This window comes from Nuphar pumila, chromosome 16, assembly GCF_984573655.1.
Source record: "Nuphar pumila chromosome 16, dmNupPumi1.hap1.1, whole genome shotgun sequence".
Classification (NCBI taxonomy): Eukaryota; Viridiplantae; Streptophyta; class Magnoliopsida; order Nymphaeales; family Nymphaeaceae; genus Nuphar; species Nuphar pumila.
Window position 1 is genome coordinate 60,987,122 of NC_143264.1, and position 21,270 is coordinate 61,008,391.

Sequence of the window (21,270 nt, forward strand, 5' to 3'; positions counted from 1 at the left end):
ATGGCTTTCTAGTAGGTGAAATGTGATCAGAGAGCAGACTTGAATTTACACTGCACATGATGCCCCAAGTGACAAGCCTCCCAAAGCCAGATGTTCAAGAGCCTAGCCGAATTAATCAATGTCGAGTTGCAAACTGTATGTCAAGTTGCCTGATCCAATAATATTAAGCTTGTCCGTAATCAAACTCTTATTCAAGTAGCTTACCAATTCCATAAATACCGACTGAGCAAGCAAACTTATCAATTATTCTATTTTGCATTTAGAGGCATGATCTAGGTACTGCATTTGGCAATTTAGACTTTCTAATGAGACCTTCTTGCGTCAATGAAACCACAAGCTGAAATAAATTTGAACAGAATTAGACGGGTACTGTATTCAAAATAATGCTCAACAATATATTACAAAAAATCATCACCCACCTCAACAATCAATTAATGTACAAAAAACTCGGGCATTACATGCAACTGGACTTTCCATCTGTTGAACCAAAGAAGACCAAACAATGAGAACTTGCTGCCTGGGTGTGCATCAGATAAATGAAGTTTGAAGAACGAGTAATAACAAAAAGAAACATATTCAATATTTACCACATATAGCAGCCAATCGTCAGCCCTTACAGGCTTGTGAAACCATATCCTACACAACAAAAAAGAATTCATAAGAGTTGGGGGAAGCACATGTTCCACAAACATGGTCATTTCCTTTGCTTACATCCATTAAATGAAGCATGAAGTTATAACATGTGAGCATTTATGGGAACAGAATAAGAGAAAACATCAGCGACACAGTCACTGCATAAAGGAAAAAGGTGTCCATTTTCATTCTGATTCAGCAAGACAACTCCAACAAATATCCTATTCACAAGAACGATTAAGGTGAAGCGCTGCAATCATCCATGACTGGCAATTGATCAAATGACTTCCATAATAAACTATTTGGAAGGAACTTGAAATGAAGGTGTCTTAAAATCATACACTGTTCAGAGGGGAATCTTAAACCCAATTAAGCAAATAAACTTCTAAAGCCAAGAAATCAAGTTTTTTTTCTTTTTTTTTTATAACAAAAACTAGAAAAATGGCCTGACTTCAATCTTAGTGGAAAGTTCAAGGCATAAGAATTAGCCTGTTTGCCAGATTCATTTTCATACATATAGGTAAGCTCCTGAACCCAGGCATAATATTAGAAGAAACAAACAGATTAAAATACAGCTATAGAATACATTATAAAACCAAACGTGTAAGGCATTATAAAAAGAAAGAAGAGTTAAGGATCCACGATAAAAAATGCACGATGACAAGTGACAACCATTTCTTAACAGTACGCAATGTCTTACTACAATAAAGTAGTGCTTACACACAAACAAGTAAACAAGAAAAGAATATGTTTAGATAATAGAGTTGTTATAAAAATGTAAATAAAAGTTGTACAAATTTTGAAAATATAAAAGAAAGAAGAAAAATCATATTTAAAATGTACAAAAGATATATAAAAGTGACTGAAAATCTCATGTTATTTTACCTCTAATATCGTGTACCCATCAAAAGGATATAGGCAATATTTTCAAAATATAGCCAATATTTGTGACTATGAGAGAGAGAGAGAGAGACTGTCAGAAAAATTATATACATTTTCCTGGTTTTCTTAGTGAAACAAAAACATGATCTGTCAAGAAAAATTTTTAATGCATTTGTGACTATAAAGATTATTAAAATCATTACAAGATAAAATTATACCTAGATAACAACTATTGCAGAAATCACTGGTTTTTATTCATTTTTTTTAGAGGAAAGGCAATTTTATTTATGTGTTTTCTTACTTCACTGCTTGATATATCGTTACATGGTTTGTTACAGGGCAATAGAAATGACATTGTCATCCTAAGCCGATAAACTTAACCCGATCCCGTCTAGATTACAAGGCCGCAGCCTGAACAATGCTGCAATATACACCTGATTTCAGCTCAGTCGTTTCTTTTAGTTCCCTGCTTATCCTGTTTTGAACCAGCTGTATATTTGGGGTGGCATTCTCGAATATTATCTTGTTCTGATGCACCCAAATCTGTCTCCACGTAATCAGCACCCAGCATCACCATTCATAGTCCCCTTTACCTCCCTGCTTATCCTGTTTTTATACTTGTCAAACGTCTTATTAGTAAAAGCAGTAAACATATTTTATGTATATTTTGTATATTTTAATTAGGGTACCCACTAGTCCTACTTAGTCCTTGACTAGTCTTTTTAGGGGTCTACCAACTAGGCACCACGTAGCACTTTTGACTGCATAGTATGCAATAACATCTAACAGATATGAAGATGATTAATGGTATTTTTAACATATCTAACTATTCACATTACAATACTCATATGTACTGTAATGGGAGAATGTTAAAATTGACTACTATGAATAGCAGGACGAGTAATACAAAGATAAGTTAAGGTGTCAATCATTTGGCAATATGAAGTTTGGTTTTTAAAAGGTTCTCCATTATCTTTCTTTATTTTTGCATTGATGACCACTAGCGTGTCAACTCTTTTTTCATCAATAAGACCTAACCTTTCAACTATCTCGCCTGCATACTTAATTTGAAACAAAAAATACCCAAGGTGAATAAGCAACTTCTATTCCAAGAAAATATCAAAGAAAATGAAGGTCTGTCATATCAAAGTTTATGATTTTGAGTTGTTATATTAGCTACAATCAAATCAGATTTTGAGTTGTGTTTTGATGTTGTTATGTTGACGATCATCAAACATGAACCTATGCAGATATGTTGACTATTATCAGAAGTGTATATTTATGTTTTGTTGGCTTTCAGTAAATCTTATTATTTTGTTGGAAGCGTTGATTGTTTTTTATTGCATATAGATATGTGTTTAGTGGTTGTTCAGGGCAACACATTGTTGCACATTTATGCAACAATAGTATGTTGTCAATAACATGCTGCTATGCATGAATTTGCAACAACAACATGTTGCTGACAGCATGATTGTTGCTCACATTAGCGCAGCCACGACATGTTAACAACATGTCGTTGAACACGGTTATGCAGTAAAATAAAGATCAAATTTGCTACTCTTTGCAGGTGTACAATATGACCAGCTTTATGTATTTTTTGTGCACATGAAACCTGATCGGAATTGACATTGATTGAACATGTGTAATCTAGTCAGATTATTGAATGGTGAGTTATATGCAACCTGGTCGGTTTTGTTAGACAGTGTGTTTGTGCATCTCAATCAGATTGGCAATAAGTTATTTCCACCACAACAAAGCAGTGGATTAGCGATGACCTCATTCTGTCGCTAACCGGCTTAGCGACGAAGAGGCGACGGACAGATGACGTCGCGAATTTTTCGACGCTAACTGGCGGCCGAAAAATTCTGTCACCAGTTTCGTCGCTAATTGCGACGGAATAACGAACGACGGATTCCGTCGGTACTAAACGACGACCTCGGTTTGGCGACATATGTAAATTCGTCGCTAAGTCGTCGCTAAATTATATGTATAGCGATGGATATATCTGTCGCTAATCCGTCGCAAACTTGAAAAAAAAATATTAAAAAATTATTTGAAAATTAAATATCGAGAATGCTACAATTTATATTTCCTGTATAATTTATATTTCCTGTAAATAAAAAACAAAGTACACATAAAATTTCATATAAAAGGAATCTACAACAATTAATCGTTCCACTTTAAAATTAACAAGTTTAATTATTTACAATTCAACAATTACAATTTCGAAACAAAAAAAATAGAACTTCTTCAACACATTAATCTAATCATCGTCAAGATTTTGTGCGTCTTCTTGTTCATTGCCTTGATCTGTCCCTTCAGCTCCGCTACGCTGATTATCGTTAGCAGCCTACACAAGAAAAGAACAGTCAGTATTGATAAACAAAATATATTGAAATAAATTATACACTATATGTGATTCTATCATGTGCTCATATGTGTTCTAAGGCAGTAAAAAAACTTTATATGTGATTCTATCATGCTCATATGTGCTCTAAGACAGGCAAAAAACTTTATATGTGATTCTATCATGAATGATATGTGTTCTAAGGCAGTAAAAAAACTCTATATGTGATTATATCATGCTCATATGTGTTCTAAGGCAACTAGAAAAACTCTATATGTGATTCTATCATGCTCATATGTGCTCTAAGGCAAGCAAAAAGTTATATATGTGATTCAATCATGCTCATATGTGTTCTAAGGCAGTCAAAAAATTGAATATGTAATTATAGCATACTCATATGTGTTCTAAGCCAGTCAGAAAAACTCTATATGTGATTTTATCATGCTCATATGTGCTCTAAGGCAAGCAAAGCAAAAAACTATATATGTGATTCTAGCATGCTCATATGTGTTTTAAGACAGTCAAAAAACTGAATGTGTGATTATAGCATGCTCATATGTGTTCTAAGGCAGTTAAAATACTGAATACATGATTATAGCATGCTCATATGTGTTCTAAGGCAGTCAAAAAACTTTATATGCAATTCGATCATGCTCATATGTGTTCTAAGCCAGTCAAAAAACTGAATATGTGATTATAGCATGCTCATATGTGTTCTAAGGCAGTCAGAAAAACTCTATATGTGATTCTACTATGCTCATATGTGCTCTAAGGCAAGCAAAAAGTTATATATGTGATTCAATCATGCTCATATGTGTTCTAAGGCAGTCAAAAAACTGAATATGTGATTATAGCATGCTCATATGTGTTCTAAGGCTGTAAAAAAAACTCTATATGTGATTCTACCATGCTCATATGGGATCTAAGACAAGCAAAAAGTTATATATGTGATTCGATCATGCTCATATGTGTTTTACGGCAGTCAAAAAACTGAATATGTGATTATAGCATGCTCATATGTGTTCTAAGGCAGTCAACAAAAACTGAATATGTTAAGACAATCAAAGTTACATGAAATTTAACGACATGCAATATATTGCATGAAACTTTTATACCTGAGAGGGACCTGCAATCGAAGTTCCCATGTTCAGCAAAAAACTGTTGAACTCAGCTAGGAGAACGTTGGCGACAGTTTCATGGAAGCAGTCACGCATTGTGTCCTTAACAATTTGGCGTACATCATCACCGAAAAGAATAAGTTGCTGCTTGGAAATTATGGTGGCGAAAGAAGTCTATGAGTCGTAACTGGAAGAAGCAATAGCAGGTGAAGTGTTCATATTACTCCCAAACTCGAACACAGGACCCTTTTTGGGTTCACCTGCTGCAGTCACCCATGCTGCAGGATCAAATGATGGATGCTGAGTAGCGTCATCGTTATATCGTTCTACCATTTGTTGCTTATATGCCTTCTATAAAATAATGTTTAAAGTATGCATTAATAATTAATGATAACATTATGATAAATTGCATATTGCAATGATTATTAATAGAATAAATACATATCGTTGTCGTTCTCGCCTTTCTAGATATGAAGTCTCCCGTGGTCTTCCGTTTATGTGTTTCAACAAACACATCCTTATATGGTACAATGCCTCCTTTTTCTGCTTCCGGCGAAGTTAAATGATAAAAGATTTAGTTAACAAGTTTGCAAAAATACTTATAAAATTAATATTATATATTGATGAGTTACCATTTTCTTCAGGTGGCTCCCAATTGTCTTAGATCCACCTGTGTGTAGATGGGCTTCGGGCATTTTCGCTCAATTTTGTGCAGCCTTCGCAGAGCGATTTTGAAATGCAGCCCCCGCCCACTTATCGCACATTCCATCCCAATAATCTCTCCTGATAGTAATAGGGCCATGACCCTTCAACTGTAGTGGATCATCTATTCCGCAAGATGTTTTTTTTGCTGCAGTCTTCATATTATGCAGCATGTCTGCAAATCGATTGGCAGACACCTTCTGCCACACCTTCCTTGCATCATTTTCCTCCACCATAGTTGCGAAGCGATTCGAAGCCTACAAATATTTTCAGAAAGTTAGTAGACATGACTAAAAAAAAATTAAATAGGAAACACATTAACTATGAGAAACAACTGTATACCGTGAATGAGTACTACAATCTATCTATCACCTCTTTTGGATACTCTTTTCATTGAGCGGCTGGTCCTGGTAGATGTTGAAGAAGTGAATTCCTAATCTCGCGTACTACTTCTTGTGGCTCAAACCTCTTGCTGCACATGAATTGGTACATAGTAAATATCAATATAAAATATTTATAAGATATGCAATAATTGAAAACAAAATACTTATGGTCGATTATCGATATACATTATTTGAATGAGTCTTCTTGTGCCAGACTGAGAAGACCCTGCTTTTTGTGTTGGCTCCTGACTTGTGTGATCAACTGGTGTAGGTGGGTCGTGTACAGGCGCAACATTATCTGTAAAAAAATATGTTAGAAATTCTCAAAATGCGCATTTCAACTAATCAAGCATCCAATTAGTAAAATGATATACCTATCACAGGAGCCTGTGAAGATGAAGGTTGGGCCTGGCTACTACTGGATGAGCGACCACTGTAACCTCCACGAACCATATTCTAACAAATAACATATGTCATACAATACATTCAAATAATTCGCATCAAGTATTACAATACATTCAAATCATTCGCATCAAGTATTGCAATACATTCAAATGATTCGCAACAAGTATTACAATACATTCAAATAATTCAAATCATTCACATCAAGTACAATACAACTCATTCATTCGCATCAAGTATTACAATACATTCAAGTCATTCACATCAAGTATTACAATAATTTAAGTCATTCACATCAAGTATTACAATAATTCAAGTCATTCACATCAAGTATTACAATACATTCAAGTCATTCACATCAAGTATTGCAATGCATTCAAATCATTCATATCAGGTACTGCAATGCATTCAAATCATTCACATCAAGCATTGCAATGCATTCAAATCATTCACATCAAGTATTATAATACATTACAATACATTCAAATCATTCACATCAAGTATTAAAATACATTCAAATAAAGTCATTCATTCACATCAAGTATTGCAATGCATTCAAATCATTCATATCAGGTACTGCAATGCATTCAAATCATTCACATCAAGCATTGCAAGGCATTCAAATCATTCGCATCAAGTATTATAATGCATTCAAATCATTCACATCAAGTATTATAATATATTTAAATAATTCAAATCATTCACATCATTCATATCATTCATATCATTCATTGCAATGCATTCAAAACATTTGTATCAAGTATTACAATACATTCAAATAATTCAAATCATTCACATCAAGTATTGCAATAAAACTCATTCATTCGCATCAAGTATTACAATACATTTAAATAATTCAAATCATTCACATCATTCATTGCAATGCATTCAAATCATTTGTATCAAGTATTACAATATATTCAAATAATTCAAATCATTCACATCAAGTATTGCAATAGAACTCATTCATTCGCATCAAGTATTACAATACATTCAAATAATTCAAATCATTCACATTAAGTATTGCAATGCATTCAAATAGATGTTTGTATTACAAGATTTTGCTCACTAGCTTGAGAATTCTTCCTCGTCACTTGTTTGACTTTCATATTCTTCTTCTTCTTCTTCTTCTTCTTCTTCTTCTTCTTCATTGTTTACCCATCCACTTGGTATATCATTTGGATCACATTCTTTTATGAATGTTTCATCGGCCAATGGAGATATGACATGCATATCATGCGCAACATCGTGACCATAAGCAAAGTCATAGATATCATTTGATTAATAGTAATCACTGTCTTTAGCTAACTTGTCTTCCTGTAACTGATCATACTCAGGGTATAGTTTGGACTTCACCTTGCAAACTGCCCACCATTCATTTCTATCTGACTTTTTTATACTCGGATATGAAGTATAATAAACTTGTTAAGCTTGCAAGGCTAATATGAATGGTTCATATGCTTCAAACCTAGATTTATGATTCACTTCCACAATGCTTGATGCTTTGTCGAGTCTTGTTGCAGTTGGATCAAATCAATGACACTTGAATAAAGTTACCCTGTTATTTATGCCTAAGTAAGTCAACTCCATTATTTCCTCTATAACACCATAGTAATCATGTTCATTTTCACCGTAGCTGCCCCTTGACACACATGTCACTATTCATCGTTGATTTGTTTATACCATAATCTTTTGTATGGAATCGATAATCATTTACGATGTACCCATTGTAGCATTACACAACTTTGGTCGAATCATTTTCTAAATCACATATTCCTTGATCTTTAACATCACCATGACGGACATACGCACAAACAAAAACAATGATTGTGATCACGACCAATTAAGTAACTTAGTGTTGTTTACAAGTACAAAATTTATGTTAGCATCTTTACCAACTGTTTCAACCACTCTACAAACTTAGTTTGACGTTCTTTTTGTACTTCTGCATCCGTGAGATATGAAACTTCTCTTCGCAACTCCAGATCAAATCGTCTGCAAACCACAAATACTTATATTACTGAACCATGTATGCATGTATAGAACATAAAAGGATTTATAATTGTGTTGCATCAACATATACTTACTTGATGTATGGGTCGATCGCTGAGCAATTAAAAAGAATATAGATGTGTGTTGTGTCTTGCTCTCGATCTGCCAAGAGCCTTGATCGGCAACTACCAAATGCATGCCCAAGTGGTTGAAATATCGACAGCTTGTCAGCTACAGTTATTTGTTCTCCATCATTGTTACGGGGCGGGCATGTGTAACATGTTGGAATGTGAGGTTCAAAGTACATAGATGGGAAATTTGAAATCTCTTCTAAAGTGTACGCCTCACAAATAGAGCCTTCTACTCTTGCTTTATTACGAACCTTTTTTTTTAGGTCAAACATGTATCTGGAAAAAATCAAATTTTAAATAACTGTCATTAATGAGACAAATATAAAAAAACACATACCTTTCAAATGGGTACATCCATTGATATTGCACAGGGCCACCAACCCATAGTTCATATGGAAAATGTATGATCAAATGTTCCATAACATCGAAAAATGCTGGCGGAAATATCTTTTCTAGCATACAAATAGTGGTGATGACAGAGTCCTCGAGATTCTTCACATCAAATACTATGACTTCCAATGCATACAATGTTCTAAAAAATCCACTCAACTCAGACAATACCCCCCATATAGGTTTGTTTAACATATCATGGAATGCTAGGGGTATCAATCGTTGCATAAAGATATGACAATCATCGCTCTTCAACCCATATAACTGTTCATCGTCAATCTTAACAGCCCAAGCAATGTTAAAGACATATCCATCTGGAAATCTCAATTGTCTCAACTATTGACATACATGTTTTATTTGATCAGGTCCAAGCACATACTTTGCCTTTGGTTTCTGTACTTTGCCATTATAATCTTTGAGTTCCAATTCTTGTCTTTTACATATTACTTTCAAATCCATACGGGCCTTCGAATTATCCTTCATTTTCCCTTTAACATTCATTATTGTGTTGAACACATTTTCAAACACATTTTTCTCCACATGCATCACATCCAAATTATATTGTATCAATAGGGTCGGCCAATACGGTAGTTTCCAAAAAATAGATTTTTTCATCCAATTGTGATCCTTCCCAATTCCACGGAAGGGTGTAGGACTGCGGGCATCTGTTAATACATCTAGAAAGTATCGCAATCTTCTTAGAATCTATATGCCAGACAATCTTGTGGATGGACCTTCCATTTTAGTTGTGTCGACTTTAAACACATTCTTTTGTCGTCGGAACGGATGGTCGCTGGGTAGAAATCGACGATGGCACTCAAACTAGCAAGGCTTCCTTCCATACGTCAATCTAAAAGCTTTGAAATCCTCCATGGAGTACGGAAATGCCAACCTCTCATGTGTGCTCCAACCAGATAGCATACCATATGCAGGAAAGTCACTGATTGTCCATAGAACAGCGGCCTTCATGTTGAAATTTTGTTTTTTGTGGGCATCGTACGTGGCAACACCATCATCCCACACTACTTTTAGTTCATCAATCAATGGCCTTAAATATACATCAAGATTTTAGCCAGGTGAGGTCGGACCAGGGATCAACAGAGACAAGAAAAAGATTTAAACGTTTCATACACAAGCTTGGTGGAAGGTTGTATGCAGTTACAAATATTGGCCAGCATGAGTATGGAGTTGATCTACCCCCAAATGGATTAAATCCATTTGTACATAGATCGAGTCTAACATTTCGTACTTCCATTGCAAAATTATGATGAGTACGATCAAAGTGCTTCCAAGCTTCAGCGTCAACAGGATACGTGATCTTGTTTTCATCGTGTCGAACTTTATTTGCATGTCATCTCATGTGTTTAGCTGTCCATGAAGACATATACAATCGTTGCAATCTATGAGTAATAGGAAAGTAGCGGAGCGACTTGTATGAAACTTTCTTTGATCTCGTGCTACCATTGCCTCTGGTCTTTGGCTTGAACCGAGGATGCCTACATGACGGGCATGATATGTTGTTTTCCTGCTCATTGAAATACAACATGCAATGAGTTGGACAAGCATAAATCTTTTTGTACCCCATACCTAAAGTGTTGATCATAACTTTCGCACGATAGAAATTTTGTGGCAATTTCTCATCTTTGGACAACATACTCTTCACAATCATGCACAAATGGTCAAAACATGATTGACTCAAATTATACTCGGACTTCAAATTCATTAGTTGAAGAACTGCAGACAAGATAGTGTGACTCTCGCAACCGTTCCAAAGTGGCTCATCAGCATCTCTAAGTAAACAATAAAATCTACTAGCTGCATCGTTTGGTGATTCTTCATCTACGACAGTTCTTACATCACTAGGACTCATAGCAGAACCCAATTTTGTTCCTGCAACATCAAATATCAAATCCATATATGGATTATCGTGCACCACATTCATCCGTGCTTCAAAATTGTTTCTAAATTCTTCTCCATGAAACGTCCAATTCTGATAATCACTGACAAAACCCTTCATGTATAGGTGATGTCTAATGTCATGAGGTTCTACAAATTGATTATTCTTACAAATCTTGTAAGAACACCTAATCCGACCTGTGGGATTCGCTGTACTGACACTTGCCGTTGCAAATTCAATAAAACTTTCAACACCATCCATATATTCATGCAATAACTCATTGTCCACTATCCTACGGTACATCCATTTACGGTTTACAGTCATTTTCTTATGATATTACGAATAATAACCTAACGAATTAAAAGAGAACCATCAGAATGCTATGATGAAGAAAATATCAAATTTATCATGCAATATATGATGTCATACAATAACAAGAATTTTGATGCATGCATTGATAACTTAATATTTTCATGTGCAAACTATTAATGACATGATACAATCATTTGAAGCATGCTTTCATTATACAATTTCACATGGAAGCCATAATCAAATTGAAAGTAACTATATGCAAGCATATATACAATTACATCAAACATTGCAATACATTCTAATCATTCATATCAAACAAATGGCAAACATGTACCTGCAGCAAACACACTTCAATATTTCACTAACTACTATCATGCCTAGCATGGACTCCGTACTCCAAAAATAAGAACACTTTCATATTCATACATTAAAATCATGCTCAGCATGATCTCCGAACTCCAACAAAGCAACCCTAAATATCAACAACTAAGTGAGTGTGTGAACAATAAAGTGTTACATCTAATAAATTAAATAACATGTGATACACTTGCATCACTTACTCACCACGGGTATTTACCCGATTTGCATTATTTTTTTCACTTACTTACCACAGGTGGTTGAGCACGAGCTGGTTTTGTTAAAAAATCTGCACAAAAAACACTGTTTTAAAATGAAGTCACCACAAAAAAAATGAGGTTGTTCCGGCAGGGGGTCGACTCCCCTGCTGTTCCGGCAGGGGTCGACCCCCTTACGGAACATAGGGGGTTAACCGACCCCCTGTTCCGGTAGGGGATCGACCCCCTGCCTTTCTGGCAGTGAGTCGACCCCCTGCCGAAACAGCAGAGGGTCGACCCTCTGCCGAAACCCTCTGCCTATTCCGGCAGGGGGTCGACCCCTTGCCTGTTCCGGTAGGGGGTTAACCCCCTACCTTTCCGGCAAGGGGTTAAGCCCCTGCCAGAAAGGCAGGGGGTCGGCCGACCCCCTATCGAAAAATGTGTGTGTGGGGGGGGGGACCCCCTCGTTTACCTATCTTCAGGCGGCGGCGAACGGCGGGGTTTGCGGACGGTAAGACCAGCGAATGGTGAACGGCGAACGGCGGGAGCGGGAGCAGCGAAAGAAGAAAAGGAAAAGTTGTTTGGGATTAGGGTTATGCGAAAATTTGTGACAGCTTAGCGACGGATTAATTCTGTCGCTAAGCCGACATAAATCAAATTTACGAACATAGCGACGGAATATATTCTGTCGCTAATTAGCGACGGAAAATATTTAATCGCAAACAACATCGCCAAATGTTGTGGCCGTTACGACAAAACACTATGTCACAAAATCCGTCGCTAATTAGTGATGGATTTTGCGATGGGATATCTTCCGTTGCTATTTTCGTAAATTTCATTCATTATAGCGACGGATGGTTTTCGCTCGTTAATCCGTCGCTAATTAGCGACGAAATACTTTCGTCGCTAACAACGTATTTTCTTATAGTGTTATGAATAATGTTGTTATGTTCATACCTGCATTCATGTAAACTGCAGGATGCTATATATGTTTTGGATTTGATTGTGCATGTTTATGCATTCAAATATTATGTTGCAAATGTGCATATCATACACATGAAAAATTTTGAAGTTATTTTAATGTTTGCATAAATATGATTATATATACATGTTTAGATGTTATGCATGAGATTGATCATAATAATGTGTGTTGCAATTGGCTTTATGTGCATTTATGTTGTGTGATTGACTGTGCATTATAGATATGTTGTGAAACAAGCATGTCGCATGTTCACTAAAATTTTGCAAAAAGATGCATAATTCACTTTGAGATATTTTTGTAGTCAGATGTGAACCACTACAGTCGTGTGGGACAGGAGCAGGTGTTGCTCCAATGTTGATTTTAATTTTTTAATTTATGCATTGCAAAATTTATTTATGAAAATTATTGGTTTTCCAAAATTAATTATATTGTTAAATTATGTGGGCCAGGACCCAAAGTTGGTTTTATATGAGGATTTGCAAAATAGTTCTTGCGTAAGAACTTTAAATTATTTAAAAATGTAAAAGAGACCAATCAATGCAATTAATTTATTCCTTGATGTCCCTTTTACAGTGTGAGAATCATAGATAGCGGTCATGGGGGACTATCAGGATACTAAAACTTTGTATACTATTGTGCTCTTGAACCCGATATGGTAGTTCACTTTTCGGCCACAGTTTTAGACAAATTTCAGTTGCTTTGCCTGAGGATGGTGTTGTTGACTCAACTGCAGTTATTGGTATAATAAAAAAGTGACATCAATGGTTAAGGATTTCTATTAATGTTCTGACATTGTGTGAGGATTCTTAATGTTTCGATAAAAAGTGAGGATTCTTGATATCGGTCGAGGAACAAGTGTGGGACCTAGTAATAAAATACAAATAGTATGTTAAACTATAACTAAGAACCTAACTTGGACTTCGAGAATATTGTGTCTGTTTTGAGTATTCGTGGGTTTAAAGAAAAGTAAAAACTAAAACTTGTGTGCATTTAATAGGGACATGCATACAAAAGAAACTCTGATAAGTAACTTAATAAGTTATTCATGCATGTTTATTGTTCTTTATTAGTTCATGCATTCATGCTTATTCTGTTTCACATGATAATTGTTATTCCTCTGAAATTATGCATGAATTTGGTTTATACTATTTCAATATTGTTTGAATTTTTAAAAGAATTCGTGCAAAGGACTTTGGTTCTTACCCGTTTTAAAACTTGTTTTACAAGACTGGGAGCTCAGTGATGGGTTGACTTGCTGGATGGAGACTGTAAGATTTGCATGACATGTTCTAGGTTCTTGACAGAGTGGCTCCTTAACATGGACGATTTTCTATTTCAGCTTACTTGGCATTCGTATTATTTATTGATTAATAAAGTTGATTTTTTCTTCGTTTATTCAATGCACTATCTATTAAGGTTTGGTATTATTAAATCTATGAGCCCCCGAATCCTTAGGTTTTGTTTCCGCAATTGTTATAAAAAAATATTTCATTTTTTATGAGGATAAGTTGGGGTCGTTACAGTTTATCTATTAGATTAGACCTTAGGACAAAGTATCCATTCATTAAAACATTAGGTTTGGACTTAATGTGCCTAATGTGGTCTCTTTAACACCATCATGTCCATCTTCCTCTTGATGGATCTTTTTTTGCGACCTTAGAAGAATCAATGATCAATTGTAAATGCCTGATGTATGATCAAAAAAAACCTTTCCATGTGAAACAATTTTAGTAATTGGGCTTGATATTCACTTTTGAGAATATTAGTGAAGAGACAAAAGAAGGAAGTGCAACATGAAGGCTTGGAATATACTGTAGGCATAGTGATGAGAGTTTGAAGGACTAGACAAAATGGTTGCATAGAATTAAAGACGTCGTAGTAGTAGGAAACAACATTAAAATATTATGAAGATTTAACTTGAATTGAATTCAAATTTTTGTTAGTTCAAGATGCCAATTCTCACATTACATTCAGATATGAAAGCATAATAAATTTAATTTAAGTTAAAAGAACAAAAACATGATTGAATCAAGATTTCTTAGAATTTTTTTTCATATAAACCCTCAAGAAGGGGGTTTCTTTTTAACAAAAAACCAAGAACCCTCTCTCTCTCTCTCTCTCTCTCTCTCTCTCTCTCTCTCTCTCTCTCTCTCTCTCTCTCTCTCTCTCTCTCTCATGTTGGAGCCCCGCCCTCTGACTCTCTCCCCCTTGTTGGAACCCCGACAACCCCATCTCTCTCGTTCTTCTCTGCTAAACCCACGCACTACCTCGTCAAAGCCTCGCTCATTGGTAAGTCCTCCCTCTTCCTTTTCTCTTTTTCTCACTGGCAAACCCAGAGCCACCAACATCGATGGCACTAGCTCGCCAAGAGAGAGGGTGCCAAGCACCCTCCCCTTTTTTCCCTTTTCTGCCAAGATCGGCAACAACTAGAGGTTATTGCCATCTTTTCAGAAGGGGAAACTAGAGGGAGGGATTGATGCCCCTCCCTCATGCCCCTCTAGTTGAATAGAGGGCAGGCACTACCTGCGCCTGCCTCCTCTTTTCTTTTCTTTCTTTGAAAGACAACTGGGTTAGGCAGACCCCTACCAGTTACCCTTAACATCTGGGTTTGAACCTGAAACATCTCAATAAAGGGTGGCATAAACTAACTGCTCCTACTAGGTTAGCGGGATTGTCACCCCCCCCCCCCCCTTGTTAAAGAACCGAGCAAAGACTGGGTCATATCACAGGGTTGGGACTAGGTCGGGCTCGGCCTGTCCACTGAGTCTACCATCCTCCCTCGGTTTGCTTAGCCTGTCGAGCTAAGCTCAGTTCGATCCATGCTTTCAGATCGAGCCGGCTTAGTTAGTAAATTGAGCCTGGCTCGATCATGCTTTACCCCTCTCATGGCCTGGATCGGTCAAGAGGTAGCTTAGTGATGCCTCTTACTTGGCTCAGCCAACTTTTTTGCTACCTAGTCAACTTGGTTCCCTGCCAAAGCAACCACTTATGCCTCGTTCCGCTCGGCTCGGCTTGTTAGCGAAGTCGACTTGAATTGGGTTTGGGTTTGACCCCTGTGATGCAATCGTCGCCTGCGGTAAAATAAGATTTTAACATCATTCTTTATGTAGTAAAATAGAATCCTTTTTAGCGCTCCACACCAGCATAATGGATGAGACACAATTATCGAGGCATTAGCCTTTAAGAACCTACGCTCGAAATCGTCAGAGATTCATGCTATCTCCGAGGTAGGGGAAAGTTGCATACGAGAATAATGTCAGAATACATTTAACTTATATGTATTATATTTATGTTATATATATATATGCTTTTAACTCAAGGACACAGTTTTGCATATTGTGGTTTCACACATCGAGCTCTGCTTGATGTCATTTACTTTGTCGTCGTGTTATAATGTGCACAAGCTTCGGCTTACGCAATTTACTTAGCCCGATGTATGGTTTCAGGCACCGAGCATCGCTTATACAATTTATTTAGCTCAATGTGTAGTTTCACACATCGGGTCTTGCTTTATGTCATTTACTTTGTCGTCACGTTGTAATATGCACATGCTTAAGCTTTAATATATATATATATATATATATATATAATATTGCTAAGTACACAGTTTTGCGTACTCCTGCCTACTTTAGATTGTGCTACGTACATATTTAAAGACGTATATTTGCTCATCCTCGCCGAAACTCAATTTTTAAAAGATTTCACATGCAAAATTTCAAGCTCGCATTATCTGATATCTCGAAAAGCAAAACAAGTATTTTGTGTTTGTATATCCGCAACTGAGTTTATCCTCGAACCAACATAATACAAAGGTCTCGACTACATAGCCTTCAGTGGTACGTACGTTAGGCCCTTCTTTTCTGTATCGAAAATGACTCAGATATTTTCTGGCCTAAAGCACGAGATATTGAAAATTTCAAATAATGTATGGGTTTCTTTTTTAGAAACCAATATCTTTCTCATTGTAATGGTACTATCAGACATGCATGGCATGTTAGTACTACGATGAGTGGACTGGAGGTTTATGGTAACCTCATAGTGTGATAATGCACCATGATTTAAAGAAATTCATATAAATAGAAATGATCGCCTTCACAGTCAAGATGCTCGATTTGGTTTAAAAGACCAAAGCATGTAGAATGGGTCGTCAGTTAAAATAAGACCTGACATACTCATTCATCTCTTTGGTTATGTCAAGAGAGAGGATGAGATGATACAAAAACTCTGATGAACAAGTTGTTAACAACTATGCTCCTTGAGTAGCAATGACTCGACGTCCCCAGTCATCAGAGTTAGGAGACTAGGGTACCAAATATTATCCTAAGTAGTAGATCCCATTGGTTTTAACAGAAGTTTGGATGCATCCATTGCCATTTATGTCTTTGGGGAATTTTCTCTCAGTCAATAGGTCGTCTCGAGCGGACTCAGCTAATTGTCTAGAGTATCAAAATACATAGAATAACAAATCCCCGAACAGTCTCAGTTGTTTTTACGTTTATTCTGTACATACTCAGGTTAGTTAATTATCGAAACAAGATTATCATGCTCATTTTACTTATTATGAAACTGCACATAGCGAAAAGAATAACGCATATGTTAGTCTTGTTCTGATTTTTTATATCTATGCACCTACTAGGCTTTCATAAGTATGACTCGTTTTATGGGATACAGGTGATGATTAGGTTGATGCGGCAGGCAATGACGTGATGATATCAAGATCACATTCTTTCTCTGTTGTTTCGTTCATGAGCACGTATTGTAATTTTGTATAAGAGTTTCTTTTGAAATTTCTTTTTTTTGTGTAAACTTTAATGATCAAAAACGTTTTTTGAATCTATATGGTTTCAATGATTGTATTGAGATATAAATCCACTGTGTAAAGGAAAGTTTGCCTGAAATGCACCCAAGGTTCGTTGACTTGTTCTTTCAAACACTGTCGTTGAACTATTATTTTAAACTCTGAAAAAATATTGATTGTCAATTTTCAAATTTTTCCTACAAGTTTAAAAGTTCAAGATTTTGGGGTGTTACAAAGAGGGCAACTAAGAGGAACTTGTCATAGTAGTAGAAAATAACATTAAAATAATATGAAGATGACGTTAACTTGAATTGAACATTAAATTCAAATTTTTGTTAGTTCAAGATGCCAATTCTCACATTACATTCAGGCAGAACAAATTCAATTTAAGTTAAAAGAACAAAGACGTGATTGAATCAAAGATGCCTATGCACTATAACCACTCTATGGCTGAAAATAAATTAGATCAAAGGTATTTCCACTCTATGATCAGATCCAAGGACAAATACTATGATAAGATGCATTCGATCATAGGTGCTTCTATTCTATGACCGAATTCAAGAAAGAAAAGAGTGCAAAGGGTGAAGTCAAACAACGGAGAAAAGAAGAAATATATTTAAAGAGGAATCAAGAAAAGATTAGAAGAAAAACTATACGTTTAGATTAAAAGGACACACTTTCATTGAGCCCCTTGACTTTGATACCATAATCACTTTAAACAATAGTTCGAAAGGAGGAGAAGAAGAAAGGTGGACAAAGAAATCTAATGCAGCTACATATATAAGGTTTCTCTAAAATTTTCTGGGGCATCACATAGTAATGCTATTTGTATTAGTATCCTAATTAGGGTTATGACATAATTGCCACCACCACTTCACATTATATATGATATAACTGTCACTAAATGAAGGCATCTAAACCTGATTTAACAAATTACAAATATGCAACACATTTCAGCAAAATATTGCAAATTTGCCACTGTATGGCATAATAGGAGGCAGGATCAGTGTTCCTTCAGAACATGTCAGGGCAATTTAGGTTCTCAGCTAGGTGGGGCACGTGAAAGGCACAATATCTTTGTCACCAAATTTACCGTCACCAAAGAATATGATTTTCTCTTTTCAAAAATGTCATCCAAACTGAGCCTTAGTGGCATCTGTTATATAAATGTGTCTAAATTCTTGCATGCTTAATTTGAACAATTTCATGAGTTACATTTTCATTCTAAATGAAGCCAAACAATGTGATGGTTTTTGTTATATCATCAGAATATCTTTCAACAAAGTGTAGATGACATCATCGTTTCAACTAACATTACACTTATATAATTGAAAATGGAAATGTTAAAAACAGCATGGATATGAAAGTTAATAAGGAAAACACGCACACAAACGTGTGGATATACACTCACACGGAGGACTTCAAACTTGCGAGTGATCAAGACTGACAGAGGTTTCTTTTACATCCTGCTTTCGATGTGGAATCAAGCTTGTACTGATGAAAATAAGGTCTGATGCATATGCCACAATGCATCTGCTACAAGTACCCAATTGACCATACCATAAAAAGAGGTAAATGTGCACCATGAAAATTTTGTACAAAAAATAAGGAAAAAGTGCATTCCTGAACGAGAAGGATGAAAAAAGATATATATTTTTTCTATAAAGACCTGTGCAAAGCAGGATCATCAGAGACCTTTCCTCTTGCCCTGAACCAGTATTTGTTACTGCAACAAAACAGCGCAACATCTAAGAAGTACATTGCATTGGATGCAGCAGCGAAGTTTATTCTCAATATACTTCAGTCAGAAGATATGGATATTCTATATATAATTGATGTAAAAGGAAAAAATATTACCTTGGTTGAGTTTTATGCTGCTTTATAGAGTCAGAAAGATCACAAAACCTTACCTCTTTGGGCCAGGGAATATATTTCTTCCTAGCTAATTTATTGCGGTACTCCCTGTTGACCAAAACACTCTATTAGCCGGTCTAGTTCTGAGTTTCTTAACAGTTAAAACAAAATTACAAAAATGCTTTCCTTTTAGAAGACCTGAAGAATATTTCCATGAAATAACAAGTGATAGAGCTTCACCAGGTAGGCCAAACTTGATAGAGTACACGATCCACTTTGAAAAACCATACCTTGCAATCATCTTAGAAATGGAACAAATAGATATATAACAAATAAAAGAGTAAAATGCAACACTGTTTAAAATAACAATGTTAAAAGCGTATAAAGTTCATTACAGAAGAATGCTTACATAAGGTACATAACTACATAGAGTATGTGACGTTTAAAGGACAGGAAGGCCTCTACAATAGAAGGAAACAAATCAATGTTTAATTTCGTTTTGCAAACAAGCACAATTTTGTTGTCTTTACACAGTAATACGAGTTCCATTACCATCATATTAAACACAACAACAGAAATTAAAGGAATGGAAAGCTGCTACAAATAGAATGAAACAAATCAAACTTTAGTTTCATTTTGCTGACAAAAAAAACTTGGTTAGTTTCATTTTGCTTGTCCTTTACACAGTAATACGACTGCCATTACCATCATGTTAAACACTGACAGAAAAATGTGTATCAACCTTTATTTAACTAATCACCAAATATCAGGAAAAAATCCAAACTGAGACAAAATACCTAAATTAGGCATGACCAGGACACAATGTGCTAAAGATTAAAGTACCAATATTTAGTAGTAGTAGTAGTCAATGTTGTTAAAATTGGTTCAGTAGGTGAATCGGTTTCTCAAAAAACCCTCTGAATCGACTCAAATTGTTTGTGAATCGTACTTTTCAAACATAGGATGACACTGTCATTAAAAAATATTTAAAAATGTCAAAAATATTAACGCTCTTAAAAAAATACTAGTTGAATCTGTCACAAAATTAGTCTTCTTCAGAGTCATAAATGTTCACCAATACAAATATCAAATGGACACACACCAAAGTGAGCTACAAAGAGCACACTCACAATACCCACAATAGGGATACACAGAACAACACTCTCAAATATAAAATAATATTTTATTCAACCTCAAATATGCTTGTAAAAGCATTACAAGAATGAAGGGATTCATTCCCTTTATATACATAACCATGAGGGCCAGAATGGGATCAAAAGAGAGCCCGTTGTAGCCGTTGTATAACTTTTATTTCTCTTTTCTTATTTTATTTTTTCCTTTTTGAGCTTGGTCAACCATTGGTTGACCAAGCTCAAAAAGGCAAAAATAAAATAAAAAATAAAAATAAAAATAAAAGCTATATACAATATTATATAATATATACACACACATATATGTATAAACATATATATTCATGTTGAGACATGTATATATATATATATATATATATATATATATATATATATATATATATATATATACATTATATGTACATTACATTTTAACATTTTTCCTCAAACTTACGGTACAACAACCAAAAGTTAGACTAAAAGGAATTCAAATCTAAGAGCAGAGAGAGGCTTGGTGAAGTTCTTAAATTGATAATTTGATGTAACGTACGGCAAATCAACATTGACTTGTAGGTATAACTCTCATATATAGTGACAATCCATCTCGATATGTTTGGTGCGCTCATGAAACATATGATTGCTAGCAATGTAAATCGCACTTCTGTTGTCACAACACATTTTTTAAGCTCCTGCTATTTAAATGCCCATATCTTACATCCATTATCTTAGCCAAACTACTTTCATTGTGGTAGTAGCTATGGCT